This window comes from Phodopus roborovskii, unplaced genomic scaffold (genome assembly GCF_943737965.1).
Source record: "Phodopus roborovskii unplaced genomic scaffold, PHOROB, whole genome shotgun sequence".
NCBI classification, from domain to species: domain Eukaryota; kingdom Metazoa; phylum Chordata; class Mammalia; order Rodentia; family Cricetidae; genus Phodopus; species Phodopus roborovskii.
In genome coordinates, this window is record NW_026126418.1 from 54307780 (window position 1) to 54330142 (window position 22363).

At 37.0% G+C, this 22363-nt stretch overlaps 1 long non-coding RNA gene across 1 annotated transcript in view; it reads right to left on the minus strand.

The window, feature by feature from the left end:
- Positions 1-5058: 5058 nt before the first annotated feature.
- The window catches only part of LOC127222544 (uncharacterized), a 146188-nt gene continuing 128883 nt past the window's right edge, over positions 5059-22363 (minus strand). The window contains exon 3 of the long non-coding RNA XR_007834549.1: positions 5059-5203. This is a non-coding gene — a long non-coding RNA (uncharacterized LOC127222544). The remainder of the gene's footprint in view (positions 5204-22363) is intronic.

Here is a 22363-nt window from a genome sequence, read left to right on the forward strand (position 1 = left end):
ATACATTTACCACATGACCTGGAAGACCTGGAATATGCTCATAGTAATTAGTATCTTACTCCACAGATACATGATCAGTGATGTCCACTGATGCCTTATTTTCAACAACCAGGAAGTGGAAACAACCTAAATGTTCATTAATAGAAGAATGGGTAATGGAAATGAAGTGTGTATACACAATAAAATATTATTCAGCTATAAATAAAAATTAAATGGTGAAAATTTTAGGAAATGGATTAACCTAGAAAAGATTTACAGCAAAGTTGTTTGCAAAAGCCCCAAGGAATCATATTACTTTATATTTACCTAAAATTATACACAGTAATAAAGTGCATGTGTATATGTATGTTTGTATATCTTGATGGAAGTTAATTCACTTGGACTGACAATACTTGCCACATGAATCATAGACTAATGAAAACCCCATTGTCAAGCACAAGAAATGTCCTTTTGAATGGCAGACCAGGATAGTCCATGTGACTTCTAAAACAATATAGACTATAGATGTAGTCCTTAGTTGCTGTGCTGAAGGCACAGAACACTTAGGATACAGGACTTGAATCATTCAAGCTGCATTTGACCTGTGCTCTAATTTCCTGGTTCTAGAAAATACTACGTAAGCTGCTAAGGGATTGATTCAATTAAATAGTCCTATTCAGCTGCAGCACCTATGAGCCATATTGATCAGCATGGCAAGATAAGCATAATGCTTTGTTGCGAGTAGTTCCCCCCCCCTTGGTCAGGTCCCAATTCTGCGCCAGCCCCACATAACACACAGAGACACTGTATTAGATATAATCTGTTGGCCAGGTACTAGTTTCTTATCGGGTAGCTCTTTAATCAACCCATTTCTATTTATCTAAGTATTTCCACGTGGTCTCATCTTACTGGAGAGTAGGGCTGGTGTTCGCTCTCTCCAGTCTCTACATGCAACGTGGCTAATAAGAACTTCCACTTAAAACTAAGAAAAGCTAAAGAAATGGTTTTAAAAACAAAAGACAAAGACAAGCAAGTGTTCTTGGTAGCAGCATGTTTCTCAGTTAAATTCTGTTTGCTAGAAACAAGCAGAGACTTGCGCGACTCCTTTAAGGGAGATTTCCTGACTCAGCATAAGTGGCAAAAAGCTGCAAACCTTTTAAAGAGCTCTGCTAGCAACTGCATGGTGTGTATAAGAGCTAGCAATGGCAGTGACCACGTCTCCAAGCCGGCAACATGCTGCTGGATGCAGCATAGACCAAGGCAGCTCTCAGTTCTGGCAGTAAAAGTACTTGCCCACATCTTGGATAGACTGGCTAACATAGCTATGACTTTCATTTTAGCAATGTTGTTGTTTACCAGATCTCGTGGCCAGAAAAAGATAATGACAGATTCACATTAAGAAAATGCATTAAAGGTTTACAGTGTGTTCTAAAATATATGTAGGCTTGGGAGAGAAAAGGAATAAAATGGTTTTAAAAAGACAGCGAGGAGAGGAGCTGCGTATGGTGGCACACGCCTTTAATCTCAGCACTTGGGAGACAGAGGCAAGCAGATCATTGTGATTGCAAAGTAAACCTGGTATACAGAGTGAATTTCAGGACAAATAAAAGTTACACAGAGAAACCCTGTCTCAAAAAATGAAAAACTAAAAAGTAAAAGAAACAGTAATAAAAAAGCCACATAAGGATGGAGAGAATCTGGACACTGTACGGTATTTTATTGTTTTTGTATCGTTTGACTGCTGAGAAAATAACAACAACTGTTAAAACAAATGCTGCTGGATCAATCCAATTCATATATTTTAAAAATACTTTGACTTCAATATTTAAATCTAAGAACAGGTTACTGGGGAAAAGGATTTCTATTTATGTTTGCACAGAAAATAAAAAGTTACAGATTCCTTCCCGACTCCCTGAAGCAATGTCCACAGGACAATGCAGCCTTGCAGACCACTACAGCCAGGATATCTGCATCTTCTTAGGATCCCCATGACAGCGCCCCCTACCAGCAGGGAGCAGTTTGGAAAGAACAACACCCAGTATCCCAAATATTGTTTATAAATGTTTGTTTTCATTTAAATGGGGTTGGTTATAAATGGTTAATGATTACAACTAATATTTTTAAAGGTAAAAAGGGGATTATGATATAGATATGAATACTTTGTTTTGGAATGGATTTTCCATTTAAGGTCAATTTTGTGATATGTATATTTCTCCTCTTGTTTAGGTATTATCTTTTTATAGCTCATTTGAAAATGTATAACTGAGTATAGATTATAGATCATAACTTATAAGAGTTATATGTTAGTAAACTGTTAAGTAATTAAGGTATTACTTACATACCTATCTTATTTAATCCTCAAAATTGAACTATTATTAGTACTCCTATTTTAAAGCTAAATAAATTGGTAGTCAAAGAGAATTAGTAATTTGTACAAGGTTGCATAGATGGTAAATGCTACAGTTGAGGTTAAGTGGTCAGTCTTAATCTGTTCTATAAAGCTAATAATTCCTATCAATATATTCTATGTGCCTCTTTAACTTGTAAAAGTTTTTACTACCATAAATTACAACTAATCCTAAAATCATGGGAGGTAAATGAAGTAAGAATTCAAATTACAATCTAAGTATCTCCAGCTTATTAATCCTATGAAATTAATCAAGAATAAGGGAGTGAGTTCTTAATATTGTGGGGAAAACATGAATTAAAGCTATCGGTCACATATATGCTGCAGTGGCTAATGAATAACTAAAACTGGAGCAGTGGGGTGGCTTAGCTGGTAAAGACTTGCTGCAAAGAGCTGGAGCCCTGGGACCCACATGGTAAAAGGAGAGAACCAGCTCCTGCATGTTACTTTCTGACATCCACATATCACTGCAGGACACATGCACCTCACCCCACAGAAAGAAATGTAAAATAAACAAAGATAGTAATTGAAACAACATATGGTACACAGACAAGTTTAAAAGTTATTTTCAACAGAAATTTGAAGCGCTGTTAATGGAGGAACATAATTTATGGAACTATTTCTCTGTTACAAATCAGTCAAGGTCTAGTATATTTTTAAAATACTTCAGTGGTTGGCTAGAGTAAACTAAGGAAAGATATAAAAAATATGCTGTGGGGAAAAATTTAGAAACAGTGACTTAGCAAAGTATTTAAAAGTTAAATGAGGATGTTCCTGCTCCCATGAAAATTGGCATGTATCTTCTCAAAAAACAAAGCAGCTTGGGTTCAAGCTGAAGATCAGAAAAGCAAAACAGCTGGCCACTAGCTCTCACCTCTAGCTCAGGCTGAATGGGCTGGTCCTGTCTCCAGGAGCTCTCACCAAGCCTCAAACTGCTGCCTCTTCTCAGTGTGGCTGGAAAATGAATCCTCTGAGACCTTGCTTCTGTCTTATGTATTTCCCTAATGTTGGGATTAAAGGTGTGGCCTGTTTCTCTTTTAGACTGATTTACTCTTGTGTGTACCTGGGAGGCCTTGAACTCATAGAGATCTATTTACCTCTTAATCTGGAGTCCTAGGATTAAAGGGGTGTACTGTCACCTCCTAGTTTCTGGCTGCTGGGATTAAAGGTGTATGCTTGGCTCATGGCTGACTTTGTTTTTCTGAATCCTCAGTCAAGCTTTAATAAATCATAAATAATATATCACTACACAGGGGCAGAACAGCTGCTTGGGAGTTGTAATTAGGATTTGTTTGATGCCCCCAAAGTTTTCAGTTTAAGCACAAGAATTGATTTTGATTCATTGAAAAGAAAACAACTAAGCTGTATTAATTTTTTTTTTAAAAAAATAACATTTACAGTCTCCTTTAGTTACAGAAGTACAGAAAGCATCGCTCTAGGTCAGGCTTGCAGGGTTTACTGATGACCTTAGGTCTACGAACTGAATGAAAACAAGAAAACTGAAAGCCTAACTACAGCGTCTACATATGAAATTCTTGCCTTTTCTTACATTTTAAATAGGTTATGATTATTATTTTTTTTCTTCTCTTCATTTTCATCTACTTGAGACTTTATATGTTTTAAAAAAGAATTGTCAGCTTCTAGCTAGGTAAATGTTCCCATACTGACAAAGTACTTAATTTCAGTCTTGATGATGGCAATCTGTGTAAGGATTCAGGCATTATGCTGGCCTGCTCCTGTCACCTGGAAAAACACACTCAGGCCGGGACCCTGGTCAACATGCAGGCACAAAGGACCCCTTTAAAAGAAAGACTTCTGCTCACTTACACTATCTGTTCTGCTGTTTCTCTGGGGCAGATAGGACATTTCCTGCTTCCCTCTCTCTTTTGTCATCTCTCTCTCTCTGTGTCTCTTTACCTCATTTTTCTTTCCTTCCCCTTTCCTTTCTAATAAAACTTCCTACTAGGCTCTGTCTGCCTGGCATGTTTATCCCCTGGACAGCCATGGAATCTACCAAGGTTCCCCTCAAGCTCAGTTTTTTGAACCCCAGACAGGCATTATTTGTGCAAAAAAGATATCATGTCACTTTATAATAAAAGGCTGGTCTACAACTCTTACTCATCTGAAAATAATAGCATTTACAGGAAGAGCAGCACCTCAAAGATCAGAGAACTCTTATGATGGTATAGACTGATAAAATAAAATTCTGGGTGGGATATAATGTGATGGCTTTTTAAGACTCTTTTGAGTCTTTTGAGTCCTTAGAGAGGACAATGCTGAAGTTATAAATTAATAAATGGCACAAATAAATCTAAAATGAATAAAAAATGATTAAACCTCAAAATATATTTAGTATTTTTAGTTATATGTGTCCAAGATAGATACAAGAGACTGATTTTCAAATGTGGGTAGTTAATTTCTGCTATTTAAGTCTTCATTTTGTATCTATGGCTTTAATATTTCCTTAGTCTGTACAATACTATAGGTGGGGGGATAAGCAACTTAATATAATTTCTGACATGCAATAGTGTGAAAGAAAAAAAGGAAATGAGAAGACAACAGACAAGTTAACAAGAACTCCTTTTCACTAAAATCTAATATAATGTTACTTGATTTTATAAAGTTAAAAGGCAGAAAACGTATTCCACAAATATTTCATTGCTTGCCTCCAAAAAATTGTTGACATCCTCTGTGGCCATCTGCCAAGGTGGGCCTTCCACTGTGCTTGATGGAATTAGAAGAGTTTCAGGGTGCTGTGGACTGAAGGAAGAAAATATTCTGTGCTCTTGCTTTCTTGTATTTATTTTCTTGGTTCTGCTAAAAAGCAAATAATAGCAAATTTACCAACTTTGAACTATTATTCTGTACATAATAAGATTGACATTTAAATCCAACTTAAGTTTTTTATAAGGTTTGCTTAGAATCATATAATTTCAATTTTAGACACAAAATATGTGGAACAATAGCCTCAAACAACATAAAATATCTTGGAGTAACACTAACCAAACAAGTGAAGGAACAACATAGCAAGAACTTTGTGTCATTAAAGAAAGAAATTAAAGAAAATACCAGAAAGTGGAAAGATCTCCCATGCTCTTAAATAGCTAGGATCAACATAGTAAAAATGGCAATCTTGCCAAAAGCAATCTACTGATTCAATGTAATCCCAATCAAAATCCCAGCACAATTCTTTACTAACCTTTAAAGAATAATACTCAACAGTTTTTAAAAAACAAAAGACTCAGGATAGCCAAAACAACCCTGTACAATAAAGGAGCTTCCAGACACATCACCATTCCTGACTTCAAGCTCTATTATAGAGATATAGTCCTTAAAACAGTTTGGTATTGGCACAAAAATGGAATTGATTAGGAAATACTGATATTAACTCACACAACAATGAACACCTGATTTTTGACAAAACGGCTAAAATTATATAATGGAAGGAGGAAAGGATCTTAAACAAATGGTGCTGGCATAACTGGGTGCTGGTGTGTATAAGACTGCAGATAGATCTATCTCTATTGCCATGCACAAAACTTAAGTCCAAATGGATCAAAGTCCTCAACATAAATCCAGCCACAGTGAACCTCCTAGTAGAGAAGTGGAGGTACCCTTGAATGAATTGGTACAGGAGACTGCTTCCAGAACACAACACCAGTAGCACAGACACTGAGATCATAATTAATAAATGGGATCTCCTGAAATGGAGATGCTTCTGTAAGGCAAAGGACACAGTGGACAAGACCAAACAGCAGCCCACAGAGTGGGAAAACATCTTCACCAAACCCACATATGACAGAGGGCTGATTTCCTTCATGTACAAAGAACAGAGACAGCTGACCTGAAAAAGGGAAAGCTAATGGACCCAAGACTGATAACTGGGTAACCAGCATATTAGCGACCCAGATCCCCTGAATGTGGGTCTCAGTGAGAAAGCCTGGGCCGTCTATGGGATTTCTGATAGTGGAACCTAAAAACAACTTCATGAAGATGATAGAGTCCCTAAAGAAAGGAAATGAGAAAACCCTTTAAAGAAATGGAAGAAAAGGCAAACCAAAAACTGCAAGAAACAATTCAAACAGTACAAGGTTTGATAGCTGACGTGGAGACAATTAAAACAACGCAGTCTGAGCGAATGCTGGAAATAGAAATGCTGGGTAAATATTTAGGAACTACAAATTCAAGCATAACCAACCAAATACAAGAGATGGAAGAGAGGATCTCAGGCACTAAACATACATTAGGAGAAATAGTTTCATTGACCAAAGAAAATCTTAAGTCCAACATATCCCTAACACAAAATATCCAGGAAATATGGGACACCGTGGAAAGGCCAAACCTAAGACCATAGGTATAGAAGAAGGTGAAGAAACCCAACTGAAATGTGCAGAAAATATATCCAACAAAATCATAGAAGAAAATTTTGCAAATCTAAAGAAAGACATGCCAATGAAAGTACAAGAAGCTTACAGAACACCAAACAGAGTGGACCACAAAAGAAGTTCCATTAACATATAATAATTAAAACACCAAACATACAGAATAAAGAAAGAATATTAAGAGCAGCAAAGGAAAAAGGCCAGGTAACATATAGAGGCAAACCTATAAGAATTACACCTGACTTCTCCATGGAAATGCTGAAGGACAGAAGGTCCTGGACATATATTCTACCAACACAAAGAGACCACAGATGCCAGCCAAGACTACCATCCAGCAACGCTTTCACTCACTATGGATGGAGAAACAAAAATATTCCATGACAAAGCCAGAGTTTCACAATACTTATCAACTAATCCAGCCCTACAGAAAGTTCTGCAAGGAAAACGTCAACCCAAGCAACCTTGTCAACTATATCCACAAAAACATAGGCAAGAGATAATTCCACTTACCCAACAGCCAACTGAAATATGGGGGAAAATCCACATATAATACCACCACCACCACCAACTACATAACAAAGAAGAGGTAACAGTCAATGATCATTAATATCCCTCAATATTAATGGTCTTATCTCACCTATAAAATGACACAGGCTAACAGAATGGATATGAAGACAGAATCCATCTTTCTGCTGCATATAAGAAACACACTAAAACTTCAAAGACAGACGTTATCTCAGCGTTAAGGGTTGGGAAAACATTTTCTACTCTGATGGACCCAAGAAACAAGCTGGCATAGCAATCCTAATATATAACAGATTAGATTTGAAACTAAAATCAATCAAAAGAGATGAAGAAGGTAATTTCATATTCATCAGGAGAAATCCATCAAGATGAAGTCTCACTTTTGAACATCTATGCCCCTAATTCAAAATTATATAATAATAATATTAAAACTGAAATCACACATAAAACCACACTCTGAACACTATACAGGTCCAATAGACAGAAATTTAACAAACAAAGGAACTAACAGAAGTTAAGACGCAATCAGGTTTAACAGATTTTATAGGCCATTTCATCCAAACACAAAAAAAAAAATATACCTTCTTCTCAGCTCCACATGGAACATTCTCTAAAATCAACCACATAAATGGCAATACAGCAAACCTTAACAGGTACAAAAAAAAAAAAAAAAAAAAAAAAAAAAAGGAATAATCGCCTGTATCTTATGAGACCACCATGCTTTAAAGTTAGAATTAAAATTAAACGCAACACAAATTGTAGAAACCCTACAATCTCATAGAAATTGAACAATGTGCAATTGCACCATTCCTGGGTCAAGGAATAAATAAAGAATGAAATTAAAGACTTCCTAGAATTCAACGAGAATGAAGACACACCATACCCAAACTATGTGAAACTTTGAAAGTAATGCTACGATTAACTACGATTAAAGTTCATTGCACTAAGTGCCCATATGAAGAAAGTGGAGGATAGTCACATTAGGGAATTAACAGTACAACTGAAAGCCCTAGAACAAAAAGAAGCAAACTCATCCCGAAGGAGTAGATGCCAGGAAATAATCAATTTGAGGGCTGAAATCAATAAAGTAGATACTAGGAAAACAATACAAGGAATCAATATAACAAAGAATTGGTTCTTCCAGAAAACCAACAAGATAGATAAACCTTTAACCAAACCAACCAAAAGGCAGAAAGAATATGCAAATTAACAAGATCAGAAATGAAAAGGGGGACATAATAATGGGCACTAAGGAAATCCAGGGAATGTTCAGGTCATACTTTGAAAACCTGTACTCCACAAAATTTGAAAATTTAACGGAAATGGACAATTTTCTGGATAGATATCAAGAACAGATAAGCAATTTAAATAGACCTATAACCTCTAGTAAAATAGAAGCAGTCATCAAAAGTCTCACAACCAAAAATTTAAATGTATACGTATTTATTTAGATGTTTCATTGTGAATGGAACATAAGTTTGTCTTCAGTCCCAGTGTTCACAACTCAATGACTGAAACTGTAGAGAAAGAAACTTTTAATTCCTCACTAAACATAGGTAGTGATTTATTACCCGTAGGTGTCCAGATATTCAGTGTTCCCATATACTCACTGCAAGCAGTGTCTGTAGAGAATTAAGGCACCAAATCAAATGAAGATATTCAGGGACATATGGAACTAGTCATTCACCATCTTAAACTATTGACTCTTATATTATGCCTGACACTGCACTCACATGTACCCCCCATCAGATGCACACTCTGGTACTGATTACTTATTAGAAATGATTCAACACACACACACACACACACACACACACAAAATATTTGGGTAGTTTTTTCACATTTCTTCATTTTCATTTCCCACATTTTCTTTTTAAAAATTTTATATGCTTTTTCATAAAATAAATATATGTAATATGTAAAGAAATACATGTATTTTAAATGAACATTTCCCATTTGGGTTGACAATACTCTTTCTCTTGTAAGAGTCAAAGGCTATCTAACAGAAAACCTTAATACTAGATATGTATCATAAGCCCTCCTTTGAACTATTGGTCAGTGTGGATGCCCATAAATAAGGCTGCAAGTCACAAGACCTAAAGGTCAAAGGTGTAGCTACAGAAGGATGTTTTGGCCTCTTAGTCTAAATAACAACAGATCTGAATCTGAGGTGTGGCTACTTCCGACCTCAAGGCTAGGGAAGGAAAAGTTGAATCTGAGGTATGGTTACTCCTGACCTCAAGGCTAGGGAACAAGAAATTTAGAGCTACGGTGTTGTTACTGAACCCTTAGAATAAGGGAGGGAGGAAGAAAATATACATGATACTGTGTTCCACTTTTTGGTTATGGTATAAGAGTGTCGAAAAATAAACTCATGGCATTTCAGTATTGACAGATTTGCCCTCCTGACCTTTATTCTGTCTCTCTCTCTCTATTACCTATAGCTAGCCTTTCCCTCATCCACACTTTCCCACTCCGGTACGGACTTGGGGCCTCTTGTCTGGCTCAGAATGTAGTCCCACAAAGACCGCTCCCGATAGGTCAGGGTTGCCCAAGAAGCTTTCAACCATTACAAGCTATTGCTATTGCCTTTTGTTAGCTTCCATAGGTGGAAGTGAAGTCCCTATTGATGAAGACAAAATGTAGTTCAGCTGCAGGGCCCAGAAACCTGTGAGCTAGAAGTGACCTGAAAGATGGCTGAGAACTAACATTCGTGGTACCAAAAGACACAACGGAAACTTCAAAGAAAGGAAGCAACCAACAGTCCTACACAGCTACAGCACTTACGAACCAGAAAAATTAGCATGGCTCACTAACTCTTAAGAGTGCAGTAATGATATATATATATATATATACTTAGGTGGTAACCAAAGAGTCTCTAATTGGACTTAAAATCCTCTCAACAAGACGAAAAACATGCTTGATACTGGAAACGGAGCCAACTATCCAGAGCTAGTAAAGCCATGAATTTTGATGGAGAACCTACAACCTCCACTTTCCTAAACCAGTATAATCCCTAACTATATTCTAAATACTTGTCATTATACTAACAGGTATAGTTCTCATCCCACATCAAGGAAACTTTTCTTTGTAAAAGACAGAGAGCACAATAATCAAAATGCAGACATGTGGAAAATGATTTGTACTGGGACAAGTCTGATACTGAAAAAAAGAGGAGGGGGCTCGGAGAGCTCTCTTGCTTGCAGCACAGGGACAGGGGTACATCCAGAGGCATCCTTGGGACCAGGAACCTGCTGGTGTTCATCTGTCTATGTTGTGAGTTATTTCTCCCTGGATAAACATCTATTCGGATTATTTGTTTCTCCTGATCCTTATTAAACATCAATACAAATACACATACACAAATACATACATACATACATACATACATACATACATACACACACACACACCAAATTTAATGAAAAAACAAGGAGCCATGAATTTGAAAAAGAGCAAGGAAGGGTATATAGGAACGTTAGAGGGAGGAAAGGGAAGGGGGAAATGATGTAATTACAATCTCAAAATATAATAGTAGTAATATAAAATTCTTGCAAATAAATAAAAATATCACACACAAATAGAAACTGGACTCCAAATCTATGCAACATTAACAATTCAATTAACTTGTAGAGACATTTGTAATGGCAATTAAGGAGCTTTACAATATATTTGTTTTTACTATCAGTAAAATATGAATTTTATGTACTTACCCACACAAAACAAAATATCTGTAACAGAATTACAACTAGAAGAGCAATTAACTTTATATCCTCTTATATAACGTGTCCATTTCTGCATTCCATTCTTCCTCAAACCATATATTTAGCCTTTCCTTTTCTCTTTTCATTTTATACTGTGCTTTATATAGTTTGCTTTATATAAACACTAATAAGGTATACACAACTCTCTAAAAATTATTATTGACATGTATATGAAAGCCGGAGGTTACATATGGATGTTGTTTATCAGAATCCATACCTCATTTTTCAAATTCTTTTAATTATTTTTTAGATTATAATATATAATGGCTAGTTTCATACCAACCTGAAACAAGCAAAGACCATTATAGAGAAGGAAGCCTTAACTGAGGAAATACAATGAAAAGATAGGGCAGCAGACAAGTCTGTAATGCATGCTCATAATTAGTAAATGATGGGGGAGAGCCCAGGACCTTGTGGGTGGGGCCAACCCTGGGCTCATGGTCCTGGATCTTATAAGAAAACAGGCTAAAAATAAGGTGTAATGAACAAGCTAGTAAGTAGCACTCCTTCACGGCCTCTGCATCAGCCCATTTCCTTAGTTCCTGGCCTATTTTGAGTTCCTGTCCTGATTTCCTCCAGTGATCAGCAGTGGTGTGGAAGAGTAAGCCAAATAAACTCTTCCTCCAAAGCTGCTTTGATTATGGTATTTCACCACAGCAACAGATACTCTATGACTTATGTAGTGATATAGTATTTATGATTTATTTAAGCCCAAGGATTCAGAAAGGCAAAGTCAGCCTCAAGCTATAGAGGTAGTGGTGACACACACCTTTAATCCTAGCTTTTAGGTTTAGGAGACAGATAATCTCTCCGAGTTTAAGGCCACCAACAGTTATATTACAAGAATCTTGGCATCTAAATTGGCCTATTCAGGAGGTAAATTTTAACTCTTAGGGATTGAAAAATTATCTCAGTTAAAATCGCCTGAAACAGCTCGAATGTATAGGGCCAGAATGACAAAGAGGAATATTAAAGACATATGTTCTCAATATTGCAATGAATTTGAGGGGACCTGTTTATTACAGTAATAATAATTCAGATAAACATTTTCCCCAAATTATAAACCAAACATAGACTAATATATGGTTCTACAAAATTTAAAAGAAGGTATTCAGCCAAACCTGTATGGTTTTAGAACCTGCAGGTTTTAGAAGAGCTGGTACAGGAGCAACTAAATGCTTAGCATATAGAGAAATCAACCAGCCTTTGGAATTTTTCTGTATTTGTTATTAAAAAGAAATCAGGAAAATGGAGAATGGTAACAGATTTAAGAGTCACTAATGAGGTGATACATACAATGGGCTCTTTACAGTCTGGAATTCCTTTGCCTTCTCTATTGCCTAAAGGATGGCCTCTCATACTTATTGATTTAAAATATTGTTTATTTACACAGAGAAAAAAATAGCCTTCACAGTGCCTACTTATAATTCTCAGCCTTCTAAGAGATATCAATGGAAGGTTCTTCCACAGGGAATGTTAAATAGCCCCACCTTGTAGCAATATTTTGTAAGGCAGCCATTGGAAATAATACATAAGCAATTTCCTCAATTGACAGTTTACCATTACATGAACAACATTTTATTATCTGACTCAATGTAGATAATTTAGAAAGAATGTTTGAATAAATAAAAAAATTGAAAAAAATGCCTTATTGGGGATTACAAATTACAAAGAGGAGATTCTATTAATTATTTAGGCTACAAAATATGTTCACAAAAAATCAGATCACAAAAGGTATAAATTAGGAGAGACTGATTGCAGACTCTTAATGACTTTCAAAGATTACTAGGAGATATTTCCTATTGATGGCACATTATTGAAAAAAAAAAAAACCTGTTCAACTGATTAATTCAAACAAAACTTTAGATGGTGACAAGGATTTAAATAATCCCAGGGAATTAACAGCTGAAGGTGCTAGAGAATTGGCATCAGTGGAAGATGAATTCTAGATTGTGCATGTGGATGGGTATAGAGCTAAAGCTTAACTGCATTCTAGTCATATTGCCTTGTAAGCATTCCCCTACAGGAATTTTAATTCAGAGGAAAGATATTATCATAGAATGGATCTTTTTACCACCTACACCGAGTAAAAAATTAAAAAGTCATGAGGAAGAGATCTCTGAGTAAATTCTGAAAGGAAAATTGAGACTTTGGCAATTAGCAGGAGTAGATCCAGCAGAAATTATAGTACTTTTTTACTAATAATGAAATTGACAAATTATGGATAGACAGTGAACTCGGGCAAAGAGATTGTAGTAAATATTTAGGAGAGATTAACAACAACTATCCCAAAGCAAGAGAATTAAACTTATAAAGAGAACTACCTGGATCCTTCCTTGCATTGCACAGGAAGCATCAATAACTAGAGCCCCTACATTATATAATGATGCAAATAAATCAGGAAAGGCAGGATACAAATCAGAAAATTTAAGTAAAGTGGATCTAAGTTCTTATAATTCTGACCAAAAGTCAGATGACATGCTATTCTCATGGTGTTAATGGAGCGTAAAGAACCTCTTAACATAGGTACTGATTCATAAAATGCAGAAAGAGTTGAAACCACTGAATGTATACTAGATGATTCAGAATTGACTTCACTATTTATTCAGTTACAAGACATCATCAGAGACAGGAATCATCTCATATGGGTTTGCCAGGCCCTCTAGCACAAGGTAATCATGAAACTGATCAACTATTCATAGGAAATGTGCTAAATGTCTCAGATTTTTAATAAAGGACCATGTCAATAGCAAAGGTTTGAAAAAAGACTTTTGTATCACATGGCAACAAGCCAAGGAAATTATAAGGAAATGTGCTACTTGTTTTTTATATAGCCCAACTCCACTACCTGCAGGAAGTACCCCAAAGGGCACACAAAGTAATGAAATCTGGTAAATGAATATGTTCCATTTTGTAAAATTTGGAAAATTAAAATATGTACATCACACCACTAATACCTATTCAGGTTTTCAATGGGCAACTGCTTTGAGTAGGAAAATGCTGATTCTGTAATTACACTATTGCTATATGTCATGGGTAACATGGGTATACCTGAACAAATAAAGATAGATAATGCTCCAGAATATGTCTCTAAGAAAAGAGGTTTTGCAACTTTGAGATACCATCTTACCCCTGCCAGAATGGCTAAAATTAGAAACACCAGTGATGACTTATGTTGGAGAGGATGTGGAGAAAGTGGAACACTCCTCCACTGCTGGTGGGAGTGCAAACTCATACAGCCACTTTGGAGATCAGTATGGCGGTTCCTCAGGAAAATGGGAATTAGTTTACCACAGGACCCGGCAATCCCCCTCTTAGGCATATACCCAAAGGATTCACATCAATGCAACAAAGACATCTGTTCAACTATGTTCATAGCAGCACTATTTGTAATAGCAAGAACCTGGAAGCAACCTAGATGCCCTTCAATTGAAGAATGGTTAATGAAGATGTGGCACATCTACACAATGGAATACTACTCTGCAGAAAAAAATAATGGTATCTTGAAATTCGCAGGCAAGTGGATGGCACTTGAAGAAACCATCCTGAATGAGGTAACCCAGTCACAAAAAGAGGAACACAGTATGTACTCACTCATATATGGATTTTAGACCTAGATCAAATGATCACCAGCCTATAATTCACATCACCAGAGGAACTAGGATACAAGTTGTATTCTAAGAGATTCATATAAAGTCCCTCACAGAACTGGGAAGGGACAAGTCCCCCAGACCTCAGGTATAGTGGGGGAGGACAGCTAATGGAGAGAGAAGTAGGAGAAAATGAGAGGGAGGAGAGGAAGGCATGTGCGACCAGGAGGATTGAGCCTGGTTAGGAATGGAAAATAGGAAAGAGAGAGAGAGACAGAGACAGAGAGAGAGAACATAAAAGAGGGAGCCAATATTGGTTTGAAGATAAAGTTGAACACAAAGAAAGGTCGAGGGAACTACAAGACTGCTCCCAACTAACAATCTCAGCTTCCGTGGAAAGGCTATCATAAATGCCCTTCCCCGGAGAGTGAGATCAACAACTAACTTCTCCATGGAGTCCTCAACTAATGCCTGTTGAAAACAGGAGCAAACACCCATACATAAACACTGAGTCAAACTAGAACCCAGAAGCAGATGGAGAGGACAAGACCATGCGGTAGAAGTACATAGAGACAGCTTACCTGAACAAGGAGGAGCTAAGGGCCACTAGACTGATAGCTGGGAAGCCAACAGGGGTCTGACTCGGACCCCCCTGAATATGGGTCTCAGCCAGAAGGTCTGAGCAGTCTAAGAGACCTCAGACAGTGGAGCCAGGATGTATCCCTGGTGCACAAAAGGACTTTGCAAACATATCCCCCATGGAGGGATAACTGCCTTATTCTAGAGATAGGAGAGAAACCCTAGTCCCTACTTCACAGGACCTGTCAGATCTACATGACCCCAACTGGATGGCATTCCCCTACATATTGTATTGTGGTGGGGGGTTGGGAGGGGAGGGTGTTTAGAGTGCATGGGAGAGGGTAGAGAGGGCAAAAGGGAGGAAAGGAGGGAGGGAGGGCTTGGGGGGAGGGAGGGAGGGAGGGAGAGGGAACTGGGATCGACATGTAAAAAAAAAAAAAAAAAAAAAAAAAAAAAAAAAAAAAAAAAAAAAAAAAAAACGCTTTGACTCCAAAATTTAAGTTGAAGAACAAGTTACTGGGGAAAAGTATTTCTATTTTTGTTTCCACAGAAAATGAAAAGATGTGGATTCCTTCCAGACTAATGTGGTTTGATCACACCAGACCGCCTGAAACAGAGTACAAGCTGATCCTACATTCCAAACAGCTGGACAAAACAGCCCTACAGACTACAGCTAGGATATCTGAATCTTCTTCGAATCCCCCAAGACAGCGCCCCTTAGCAGCAGGAAGTAGTTTGGAAAGAACGACGCCCAAATTCCCAAATATTGTGTATAAATGTTTGTTTTCATTTAATTGGACTTTGTTATATAAAATTAAATAAAAAATACTCTATATGCATAAAAAAAAAGAAAAGAGGTTTTGCTTATTATAATATAAGGCATATTACAGGTATATCACACAATACTATAGGGCAGGCAGTTAAAGAAAGATTAAATAGAACTCTAAATGATATGTTAAATAAACAGAAAGGGATGAAAAAGAGTCCCCAAAATAGATTGCATAGTGCTTTACTAACTTTGAATTTTCTGAATGGTAATGAGAAAGGGACAACAGCTGCAGAGAGACATTAGACACTACTACTACTACTACACTACAGAATTAAATCAGCCAATACACTTTAAAGATGTCTTGGTTTCCGAATGGAAACCAGGACATGTTGGGGAAGAGATTTCGCTTTTGTTTCCACAGGTGAAGAAAATCTATAGATACCATCAAAACTGATAAAGATTTGATTTGAACAAATCACCTCTAAATTAGAAGATGACAGTTTATCAAACAACATGACCCTTTAATCTAAACTAACCTATAAAACTAATAAATATTTTTTATTTGATCAGACGTAAGTTGCCAAAGGAGAAGTTCCTCAAAAATTTAGGGTTGGGGAAGGGTTTTGTTTTTGGCTTTTCAGGAGAATAAAGGGATTCAGCTAAAGAATATGGAGACCACTGGAAAATTGAGACATCTGAAGGAAAAGGGCAAATCATTCAGAAAATTTGTCCCAGGTAAGGGAGTAAATTGGTCTATTTGTATATTGTATTTTCAATAGAATAAAATTTCATAAATCTTCCCAAATATTTGTTTCTACTCTTCTCTACAGACATAATACAAATGGTTCTTTTGTAGTCCCAGTCCAATTAAAGATTAAAGCTAGCTTTGGAGTTGGAGTGTGTATATCTCTTTCTCTAAACCCAAGCATGCATTTAAAGAAAATTAAAAAAAAAATATCTGTTTCATGTCAGAAGAGCCACCTGATATGGAACAGAAGAAAAACAAATAGGTAAGATCTATTGTACTGCCACCGAAATACCTTGAGGGCCCTATCGAAAGCCTCTATGCCAAAACCAGTTCATTTGTTTCCTGCCAGCATGTATGAAACTCCTTCCCAGAAAACTTAAATAACGTAATGACTATTGAAGGAAAACATTGTTTTGAATGAAAGAACAACTTTAGAGGCTCAAATAAAAAATAGAAGTCATAGATCAAAACTGATAAGGATTAGATTAGGAACCTATCTAAAGTTAGGGTTGGGGAAGGGTTTTGTTTTTGTCTTTCAGGAAAATAAAAACAAACATTTTGAAGAATTTAAGACCTTTGGGGGGAAAAAATCATCCAAAGAAGAAGGAAGAACTACATGAAAAATACAAAAATTACTAAGAAAAGAAATAATCTGACCTAATGTGATCTCTGAAACCTCCAAAAGAAGATTGAATCCAAGCTGGGAAGAAGACACACACCCCTACCCCTTTAGCAGAAGACAGACAGACAGACAGACAGACAGACAGACAGACAGACACACACACACACACACACACACACACACACACACCCCTATCCCTTTAACACCAGCAGATGCAGGTGGATTTCAGTGAGTCTGGACTCAATTTAGGATAGATAACGAAGTAGTTTTTCTGAATTGTCAAATGCAAATGGACTAGACATTGTTGATGAACTTTTTGCCTATATATATATATATATATATATATATATATTATGCATAGTTTTTCTTATGTTAGTTATATTATATATAGTTTTTCTTATGTTAGTTGTAGCCTTTTTGTATTAGACAAAAAAAGGAGAATTGTAATGATGTATTATTTATGATTTCTTAAAGCTTGACTGAGGATTTAGAAAAGCAAAGTCAGCCCCAAGTTGTAGAGATCAGGTAGTGGTGACACACACCTTTAATCCTAGGACTCAGGATTAAGAGATAGACAATCTCTCTGAGATCAGGGTCTCCCAGGAATACACAAGAGTGAAGCAGTCTATAGGAGTAACAGATCATGCACCTTTAATCCTAGCACTAGAGGGGTATAAAAGATAGAAGTAGGGTCTCAATAGTGTAAGAGGAATTCATTCTCTAGCCACACTAAGGAGAGGTTACAGTTTGAGGCTTTGGTAGGAGCTTGTGGAGACAGAATTAGCCTCAGGGAGAGGTAAGAAGCCAGTGGCCAGATGCTTTGCTTTTCTGATATTCAGCTTGAACTTTGAACTCCAACATCAGTCTCTGGGTCATTTTTTAATTCATGTTACAGATATATCCTTTTCTTTTCCTCCTTCCTAACCTTCTCATATATCCCACACTGTTCTTTTTCAAATGCATGGCCTGTTTTTTCATTAATTGTGTTATATACATTTATATTCCTAAACAACATGCTTGGTCTGTGTAATATTATTCATATGTATGCTTTTAGGCTGATAATTTGGTATTGATAATCAGTTGGGGTGTTCTTCCCTGGGGAAGACCATTTCTCTTATTCTCTGCTTAGTTTCCTATGGTTCTTTGTGTAGAACTGAGGCCTTCTGGGTTTCCTCTGCCTACTCTGGCATGTCTATTGCTGTTGTTCTTGTCCAGCTCATGTTTGTTGAGACTTTGTGGGCACTTTCTGACGTTCCTAGGAAACACAATCTCACAGCAAACTTCCTGCTCCTTAGCTCTTAGAATCTTTATGTCCTATCCTCTGCAATTCTAAAATGTTTATTGAGCGGCATGAGTGTTTTGTGCATATATAAGTGGGCCTAGTCTCCACAACTTTGCAAATTTGTTTGGCTATGCTTTTCTCTAATGGTCTCTGTTGTAAAACGAAATTTCCTTGAGGTGGTGTGGGCTACACTTATATATGCATATAAAGACCAGTATTTAGAATGTAGTAGAGAGTATGCTGATTTATGAAAGTGGTAGTTATAGATTCTCCTTCATGATCAATGACTTTACTCTTCCTGGGCAGTTGGCTAGATTTCCCTGTCATTGAGCAAGGTAGTCCAATTAGAGAGCATCTGGTTACTGACAAGTAAGAAAGCTACCACTGCATCTGTAGTTATCAAATTATGCTGGTCCACAGGTATCATAGTGGATTGGGTAGTACTGCTTGTTACCCCATTCTGTTAGAAGCCTACAAGGGGTCTTAATTCCAAGATCTCTCACTGGAACCAGGAGCTCCTGGATTAGAGCAAATTTACTTTCCAGTAAGCATTGGGGATCCTCCTGCTCTGTCTCTCCAGTGTTGAGACTTCAATCACATTCTACCATGCCCAGCTTCTTATGTGGGTGCTAGGGGCTGAATTCAGGTACTTAATAACGTTTGTGAAGCAATCACTTTACTTACTGATATATCTTCTAGTACTCTGCTTTTTTAAAATTACATAACTGTTTACTTCTTTATTGCTCTGCCATACCTAATTAAGTTATTTAGTATTTATTAAAAGTCATAAAATAGTCATTGGGTAAATTGATGGCACACAAATATACTTTAAAATAAATGAATAAATACCCTTAAAGTCAAACTTAAATAAAAAGGTTTTGAAATACTATGATAGATAAGAAAAGCATATAAAGGCACATTAATTATGCCAGAAGGTCTTCATATGTTATTGCTTTTAAACTGCACCCTGATGTTATGCTGAGTACTTTGTAGTAATTTTAGAATATATTGGTACATGTACATATCATTTTGCCAAGAGAAATGATATCACATTTATGTTTAAAACAACTTTATTTGCTTTGAAGTTTTTTGTTTTTTTGTTTTTTACAAAAATGAGATTTTTCACATCTATAAACTTTTTGAGAAGGTATATGTATCATACTGCCCAAATACTATTTGACTTCTAGTGTGGGCAGAAAATAGATATGGAGATTTTATAACTATTATGAAATTTAAGTGTTATGGGGCGGTGCAAAGTAAAGAAGGAACTACAATTTCAAATAGAAGATCAAGAGGTAATTGTGGCAGCGCAAACCTTTAGTTTTCAGCTACAATGAGGCTGAAGCTAAGAAGCATAAGCATAGGCAAAAAGCAAGACCCTAGCCAAAAATAAAATAAAATGACACAGAATGGTCAGGATAGAATTTATAAAGCAGACAACATCAGAACAAATATATAAAGAGATGAGGGAAATAGCAATATAGATAAAATATAATTCATGCTTAGATTCTTTTTTTCCAGGAAGAATGACCAAAATATTGATGAATTTTAGTATCAGACGAGAATATTAGAGCCTCCTAAGGTGATCTGGAGGATTTAATATCCATTTAGATGACATGACTAAAAGAGAAATCTGGTACTAGGAAAATGTCCATCCACAAGGATGACCCTAAGAATCTAAGCAATACTGGAGAGGCTACCTTAAATGTACATATCATAAAATGAGATTGATGACTACCTTAAATGCTATCAAAGAGCCTTCATCCAGTAGCTGATAGAAGCAGAAGCAGAGATTCACAGCTAAGTACTACAATGAACTCCTGGAATCCAGTTGTAGAGAGGGAGAAGTAATGAGCAAAGGGGCCAAGACTATGCTGGGGAAACCCACAGAAACAGCTGACCTTAGCAAGTACAAGTTCATGGACCCAGGTCTGATAGCTGGGAAACAAGCATAGGACTGAATGAGGTCCCCTGAATGTGGATATCAGTTAGGAAGCCTGGGAAGTGGAACTAGTATTTATCCTTGGTGCATGAATGGAATATGTTAGCTGATTCTCCCATAGAGGGATACTCTCTCAGACTAGATACACAGGGGAGGGCCTAGGCCCTGCCCCAAATGGTGTGACTGTGATGATCCCCCATGGAAGGTCTCACCCTCCCTGGGGAGTGGATGGGGGGTATGGGGGAAGTAAGTGGGGGAAGAATAGGAGAATGGGAGGGAGAGGGAACTGGGATTGATATGTAAAGTAAGATTATTTCTAATTTAAATAAAAAATTATGAAATTTTTTTTTTTCTTATACCACACACTGGATTTTTTATGGACAGGAGGCATTCACAGGAAATATGTGTACAATGAAGAGTATCACAGAATCTGTGTCAACAAGAGTCCTTTCTCTATTTAACACATTAGTTCACCTATTACAATATTTTAAGTGCTACAGTGAGAGATACAATGAAATGTATAAATACAATATCTAGTACCATATATACTACCATATAAATTTTGGAGGTGTAGCTTCCTGTCTCAGCTTGGCACAGGCACTTAAACCTAACCTAGGTATAGATGTACAAGGGTTTAGTTTCTCTTTCTTTCTTTCTTTCTCTCTCTCTCTCTCTCTCTCTCTCTCTCTCTCTCTCTCTCTCTCCCTCCCTCCCTCCCTCCCTCCCTCCCTCCCTCCCTCCCTCCCTTCCTTTCTTTCTTTCTGAGTACCAGTAAGTCTTTATTTTCCCAGGGAAGAAGGGAAGGGAAAGTCAGCATGTGTTACAAAATGATTATACGATAGGAATATAAGTACCTGGGTACAGTAAAAATCAACCATGAAATAAACACCCCAGTGGTGGGGCCACCAAAGCCCAAGGGGGCTCAGTCTCCTGCAGTTCAGGACAGAGAAGGGATCAGGGAAAGGACAGACAAGTACACACTTTCCCCACCCCCTCCCCATAAATTCAAGATTTCTCACAAAGCTTTGGTTTCTAGCAGTAAACATGGAGTTACATTTGTCCATCTCCTAGTAACAATCTTGTGGCCACTTTGACATAAGTTTCTTATACCTGCATTAAGTTCCTGAGTGACGTCTTTCCAATCTGAAAATAGCTCCTGTGCTACCCTCTTCTCCCTCATAAGGAAACTTACATACATTTACTTCTTGGAATAGCTTTACAACTCTTGAATGACCCACGTAAAAATTCTGAAGAAGCCATGAACCTCACTCACCCCTTGTTCCCTAACTCAGTCAAGAGTTTTGGTTGGTTGATGTGAGACAGCGTCTCACTCTGTAGCCCAGGTTAGCCTCAGATTCCTGGCTATCCTACTGCCTTAGTCTCCTCAATGCAGGTGACAGGTAAGCCACTTCTCCCTGGGAAGACCATTTCTTGGTACGATTCACTTTTGGCTGGATCAAACTGACTTAATCTACAACCCTTAGGTAGAGAGAAGCAATTATGGGGCCCTCCATATGAAAACCAGAAAAGGGAATATGAATGTTTTGTTCTTTCTTAATTGGGACTCACTTTAAATAGACTGCATAAAATGTCTGTTCTCTTTCATATGAATCATGATTCAGATAGTTGTCATCTAGGAACAGCTCCTGTCTTCTGTGAATGTTTTTTATAGATGGCACTATCCTCAGTGACCAACTAACTTAATTGAAAAAAGATTATCTTATACATTCTGGATGAACACATCCAGAAACAAAGCTGAAGCTGGGAAGAAGGC